Source organism: Neovison vison, chromosome 7 (assembly GCF_020171115.1).
Source record: "Neovison vison isolate M4711 chromosome 7, ASM_NN_V1, whole genome shotgun sequence".
NCBI lineage: Eukaryota > Metazoa > Chordata > Mammalia > Carnivora > Mustelidae > Neogale > Neogale vison.
Genome location: NC_058097.1, coordinates 179,461,353 through 179,468,369, shown reverse-complemented (window position 1 = coordinate 179,468,369; position 7,017 = coordinate 179,461,353). Strand labels below are relative to the sequence as shown.

At 47.0% G+C, this 7,017-nt stretch overlaps 1 protein-coding gene across 1 annotated transcript in view; it reads left to right on the top strand.

The window, feature by feature from the left end:
• Nucleotides 1-6,075: 6,075 nt before the first annotated feature.
• ELF5 (E74 like ETS transcription factor 5) overlaps nt 6,076-7,017 on the top strand; it is a 42,343-nt gene continuing 41,401 nt past the window's right edge. The window contains exon 1 of the mRNA XM_044260940.1: nt 6,076-6,116. The gene's annotated coding sequence lies outside the window, so the exon portion shown is untranslated. The remainder of the gene's footprint in view (nt 6,117-7,017) is intronic.

The window sequence follows — 7,017 nt, the reverse complement described above, 5'->3', positions numbered from 1 at the left end:
CCCTAGTTGCACAATTTGGCAAACCTCTTAACATCCAAGTCTTTGGTTTCTTCATCTATAAAACAAGACGAGCATAACAAATTGGCCCAGTTGCTATGTGAATTCAGTGAAACAAATATGCAAAGCACATCCTGTGGAGGTCAAGACTCCATACATAAAATGAAAGTGGGCTCTGCACATGTCAGGCCTGGGTTCAAATTCCTTTGGGAATTTAAAAGCTGGTCTGTCCCCGAACCCCCTTGGGAGGCCACTAAACCTCACAGTCCCCACGTCTATAAAATGGGGAAAATCATCCCCTACCTCCTAGATAATTCATGAGATGGGTACATAAAGTGCTTGGTATAGCCTTGATGTGTAAATTCAGGGAGTTGTTCCCCAGTATATGGGGCCCTTTGTCTCCCTGTGACCCTCTGGGTATTTTGCACCTTGTTGTCTAGGACTCCTACAAGAGCTTTTTTTTTTTTTTTTTTGGTAATATATCTAATAAAATTTCCCACCTGGACGATTTTTAGGTATGCAGTTGAATGACATTAAACATGTTCCCAATGTTGCATCATCATCACCACCACCCGTCAGCAGACTTTATCTTCCCAAACTGAAATTCTCATCAGTCAAGAACTCCTCCTGACGCCTCTCCCACCACCCCCATTCTGCTCTCTGTCTCTGTAAACTTGACTATCCCATCCAAGTGGACTCAAACAGCATTTGTCCTTTTGTGACTGGCTTATTTCACCTCGCATACTGTCCTCGGGCTTCATCTTAAGTCTCATGGTGGTACCATGGGTCAGAACTTCCCTCTCGGACCACTTCCTTCTAAGCTCGTTCCTTGTTTCCACCACCAATTTAGGTCACACTCCTCCCAAATGGAGATAGGGAGACATGATAATGCATGAGACTGTGACTACATACTGAAGAAACACAAACTGTTTTTGTTTTTTTTTTTCCCAATTACAAGTGTAATGAGTATTCTTCCCAATAACGTTTTGTGATAGCTCCAGATTCTTCTGAAGGCCCCATGGCCACCCATTGCCCTTTCAGGCAGGGGTGTGTTTCATGCAGGAAATGGCTTTGTGAAGCTTTGCATCCCATGGGGTGACAGCAGGGCTGAAGCAACAGGCAGCCTCTAACCAATATTTATGGCATAGCCATAAATCTATATTTGCCCATAAATCTACAATCTACATTCATTTCTCTGAATCCAAAGTTGAAAACACCCTTCTGCTCTTCTCACTAGGGTCATAAATCTTTTCTTAATCCTATTCATTAAAAAAAAAATAAAAAGTATTGTTGTGGGTTTGAAGCCACTCCCTCCTGCTAGTAATCTTGGCCCATCCTGTGCACCCTCCCCTCCCTGCCCCCACCCTGCCCAGGCTCCTGCCACTTGCAGGTTCCCTGGCACAGCTTTGGGAAGCTCAGGACACTCGAGCCACTGGAAAGGTGCCTACCCTGCCCTAGCCCCAGCTGCTACCATCAGAAAGATCTGCAATGGTGTTGGCAGCAGAGACAACCAAAACATCAAACAGGAGGATTATCGGTTTAGTTATACCACTTGCAGAAGAACGAATAGGATGGAAGTCATTAACATCATACTAACGAACAATAAGACATGGAAAGTTGTTTAGAATAATCCTATAGTGTGTGTGTGTTCCTTAACCACATAATTACTTAACTGTGGAATTGCTGGGACCTTTCTTCTTTTGGGATTTTCCCTGCATTTTCTGCAGAGAGCATATAGGACTTTGTATATTGGACTCCTAGGGCAGCCTTAATAAATTGCCACAAACTTAGTGGCTTACAACAACACAGATTTCTTCTCTTGCAGCTCTGAAGGTCGGAAGTCTGAAATCAGGAGCGAGTGGGGCCGTGCTCCCCCCAAGGGCTCTGAGGGGTTCCATGCACAGCCTCTTTCAGCTTCAGCTGGCTGACAGCAGACTCTGGCTTGAGTCCGCATCATCTGGTCTCCGCTCCCATCTCCACATTACCTCGCCTCTTCTGTGCACCTGTCTCTAAATGGCGTGTTTCTCTTATAAGAACACATGTGGGGCACCTGGGTCGGTCACTTGGCTGAGCATCAGGCTCATGATTTCAGCTCAGGTTGCAATGTCAGGGTTGTGAGATTGAGCCTCACATTGGACTCTGCCCTGGTCATGGAGCCTGCATGAGATTCTCTCTCTCTCCCCCTCTCTAAAAAAAAAAAATAATAATAATAACAACAATAATAATAATCATAACGACTGTCCTATCAGTTTCCCTTCTTTCTTCTGGCACAGAGAACATTGACAAGAACCACACCCAGAAAAAAAAAAAAAAAAAAAGAACCACACCCAGAGGCTGGGCTCCTGAGAGTTGGCTATATTATGGATACTTCTACCTGAGAATTCCTTCAGTTTTACACTCACTGAGTATCCTTTGAGCTGATAACATTGAACCTCTGCAACGTCTAGTTCAGGAATAGCAAATAGGTGTGCCTATGCTCTGCCTGCCACATGCACATATGCACACACATGGAAAACATCTCTAACAGATTATGGCACTCTTTACACATAGCATCGGGACCCTTCCAAACAGTTCCAAGGGCAGTCATTGCCATTAGTCCAATTTGACTTGGGACATAAAAGTCACCACCCATTTCTTACCTCGCCTGTGTTGGAGAATATATCTTCATCATCAACAAACATTTACTGAGCTCCTAATGTATACGAAGGTTTACAGTCTAGGTCACCAACTCGGGAAAACACAAAAAAGAGATACAAGGCAACACCAGGTAGCCTGTGCTAAGGATGAAACATGGGACAGGTCAACATGTTGGGGGAATTCAGATGTCTCCAAGAAGATTCCTGGAGGAAGTTATACTACAGGGAACCACTCAAGGAAAAATAATCCTCCACTCAAAGTAGAGAATAATAGAGAGGAAAAGTCCAACTTTAAAGGAGAGTGTGATCCAACACTCAGAGGCACACAAGATGTACTAGAAGTCTTCAGGGAACCGAGAGCAAACCAATGTAGCTAACACTAGAGTCATTCAACTGACATTCAGCTCAACTGTCACCTCCTTGGATAGGCCTTCCCTAATTAGTCCATCTAAAATAGGGATTCAGTTTCCTTCATTGTCATCTGGACTACGAGCTCTAGGACAGGGACCTTGGTTGCTCAACTCTGTGTTCCCAGCAACTAGAACGGGCCTGGCACATCGCAGGTGTTCAGGAAATATTTACTAGATGAATGAATGGACCAAGGTTTCCTGTAGGAGAATTTGCAGGAGCTCCATGTGAAAAATATATGGGCTCAGATGTGATTGTCTTTGAATATCCATCCAAGGATTTTGGCCTATTGAAAAATATTCCAGAATTTCGCATCCAAGTCCACTGGATGCAGTAAGTCATTAACAGAAATTCCAGGTTCAAATGCATTTTGGGATCACTGAGCCAAAGGTCAGCAAGTTTCCTTTCTATAATTCTTTCTTTCACCATTTTCATGTCATCGTGGATATCCGTTCCCAAGTATTAATGTATTAACTCTTAGCCCTCTTGTTTTTTTGTTTTTTTTTTTTTTAAAAAACACATCTCACTAGATGTAGTGTTTCTTTCTTTTTTTAAAGTGGGTTCTATGCCCAACATGAGGCTCAAACTTACAACCCTGAGATCAAGAGTCACGTGCTCCATGGGATGAGTCAGTCACGTAACCAGATTCAGTGCTTCTCTGAGAACACTTTGGGAAACAGCTGCAGAAGCTTTGGCGCTGCTGAAGTGGGAGACATGTGCACATGCAGTGGTATTTTAGGAGAATTAATCTGGCAGGATGGATCAGAAGAGGGAGAGACTTGAAGCAAGGAGCCCAGTTTGGGGAGTACAGCAAGAGTCATTCTCTTAATCATTTTTCCACAAATAAGATGTGCCTTATACTCTATAGACAAAAGGATAAAATCTGCTCCACACAATCAGGGTGACCCTATGTTCTGATTTGCCCAGGATAGTCCTAATTTTTGTCTGTTGTCCCCATGTAAAGATTAAATGGTGCCATATTTATCCTCAAAATTGCCCTGGTTTGGATAATTAAAAAAAAAAAAAAAAAGGTCACCCAATGGTCATGGAGGTTACATGGAATAGACCATGAGACTACCCTACCCTCATAGACCATGAGACCCGCCTTATACCTTTGTGTAAATGAGACAAAGGGTCCCCAGCTGAGTGGACATAGCGTCCAGGTACATATCTGGACAAACGGATATCCCTCTCGTACAAATGAATCAAGGCAATTTTCAGGGGAGAATGCAGCCTCTTTCCCTTATTGTATGCAGGAGTTTGCTATCTCGGTGTGGACTTGGGAATAATACAAAGGACCCAAGGCAATGCCTGGCCCAATCCCCCTGTGCAGCGAGCAACCTGTACAATTAGTTGATTTCCTGAGGATGATCAATAAGTAAATCAATATATAAGTATATGGACGTTGGGGAACGTATGTGCTATGGTGAGTGCTGTGAAGTGTGTAAACCTGGTGATTCACAGACCTGTACCCCTGGGGTTAATAATACATTATATGTTAATAAAAATTAAAAATTTTAAATATATATATATATATATATAAGTAAGTACAAGTTAAATAGTACAAAGTACTGGGAAGAAAATGAACATGAATAAGGCAACTGAGAATCAGGGGATGTCATATTGCATAATTCCCTCAGGTACCACCGGTGTGATGGTCTACTGGAAAGTGCACCCCTTGGGATTGAGCAACAAGGCCACCCCGAGAGGAAGTGCTGTGTATTAGAAAGGGTGGTCAGGAAAGGCCTCACTGTGGAGGTGGTAGATCATGGGGACTGATCATAAGAGGGAACCATGCAGAAGTATCATGGTAGGGGCGCAGAGCGGTCGACTCAACATGACATGGTGGCTGGCTTCACACAGAGGCTCTGAGGAATGATGACCTCAGACTTTCATGTCTGAGGAACTAGGGAAATGACTGTACCGCTCAATTCTGCCCAATTTCCTGAGCCTGCCACCAGTGGGTGGTGCAGGGAACACCCCAGAGAAAGAGACACAGTCCCTTCTCCTGGGGAGCTGACGGGCTCCATTAGGATTTCCCAACGTGCATCTGGTGAAACACTAGCTGGGTGGTATGTTAATAGGTGTTACTAGAAAAAGTTGTTCAAATCAGTTTGGGAAATGCTGGGTTAAGAAAAATTAAACAGGTTTCTTTTCTGGAAGTCTTCTCAGAGCTTTAAGAGGCTCACGTGCCTGACCTAACTGAGCTGGCTGGGGGTATTTTTCTTCATACAGTGTTTTAGGAGACTAGCATTTTCCCTTGTGTTCTATACAAATGCTAAATGGGCCAGCAGAGAGAGCAGGGTCAGATGAGAGCTGAAGAGGAAGCAGAGCTGCCAGAGATAAGGGAGCCCCCAGCAGGACAGAAGAAGACAGAACTGTTGGGGCCCATGGTGGCCATGAGGCAGACCTGCCTATGACTGTTCCCCCAGGCCTGGCTTCACCCAAGCTCCCCTGGTAACCTCTGAGTCAGCCCCCCTCAGGGCCAAGTTTAGCCTCTGACTGACTGGCTAAAGTGGTTGCCTGACCTCCCTGGGCCTCCACTTACCCTTCCATAAACTGGGGATAAAGTACGGCCCTCCCTCTCCTGGGTGGCACGAGGCTCCAGTAATTACCATTTGGCAGGGTGCTGAGGTGCTGACAAACTCCGTCTGACACATTTCTCCTTGGCTCCTCCGGTCGCCACACGTCGCCTCCCCTGGAGACCACGGCCGTGGACAGCCCCCCGCAGCCGTGCCCAGACCTCAACAGCGCTCTGCACGTGAGCAGGTGCCTCTCTGCTGGGGCGCGTCTCCCTGTGTTTGTAGCTCCCGTCAACACGAGAGACCCGCCTACCCTCCTGTTAACACCTGCGCTTGGCGGAGGTAGACAACCTACCCACCATTCCGGGACCCTGCTGCACCTGGGAGGCTGCGTGGGGCTGGGAGACCCAGCGGAGGCAGCCCCTGCCTGGAGGCAGCCATGCGGTGTCCTCGCTGAAGAGGGGCCCACCCCACCGGGGCCCTCTCGGGACCAGGTGATGACAACGTTGGAGGACCCGAGCCCAGCCCAGCCGGGCGGGACGAGTGATCTGAGGTGGGTGCTGCGTGTCCCTGTGTGCAGGGAGAGGAAAGGGCCCGCGGTGGGAGGGGGGTGCAGTGGGCAGAGCTAGCCTTGCCCCAGTGCTTCCACCCGGAGGAAAAGGACCCAAGGCAGGAAAAGAGAGTGTCTTCTCTCGAGTTTCAAGGAAACTTTGAGGCTCCTCTCCATCCATTCTAACCCGTGAGCCCCCCCCACCACCACTGCTAAGGGATAGGACAAGTCTCCTTATGAAGCGCGATGGTATTTTATAGCTCTGTTTCCCTCTCGGGTCTACAGAGAGGACTCGTTTCTAATCAATTAGCTCCAGCTACGGAATGCTGGGGAATGGGCAGTGCAGGATGTGGCACCCTCAGATCCAGACTGGAGTCTGCTGGGACAGCCCTGCAGGTGACTAAAACAATGGCTGGCTCCAAGTAGAAGGATGGAGAAAGAGCAGTTGCCAGGTGGTCCCTGTATGACTTTGAATTGCCTGTGTGCTCACCGGAAGAATGGGATCATAATAACATGAAGATCTTTCCGTGGCTCGCACCAACTCTCATTCCTGTGAATTGGGCATTTTCCTGGCATCCAGCTGTTCTTTTTGATGTACACCTTGTTTATTTGTATCGACGTACCTTCTACTCAGCCCCAAACATCCCATCGGATGGTGGGCTTTCGCTTTCATCCTTGGCTAAATTCAAGCTGCTGTAAAATGGGTGAGAGAGAGCTGAGACATTTGCAGAAGTCACGGCACCTCTCTGGGCACAGGGCGCTGAATGCCAGTTTAAAATCCAGATCTCTTAGCTCCTGGAAATGGGGGTGTGGGGAAAGCAGGTTCATCTCAGGGGAGAAACAAGATTGGGGAATGACGTCAGCAGCCTGTCTGGTTCAGTTTCCAGCCCCCACCCTCTTTAAA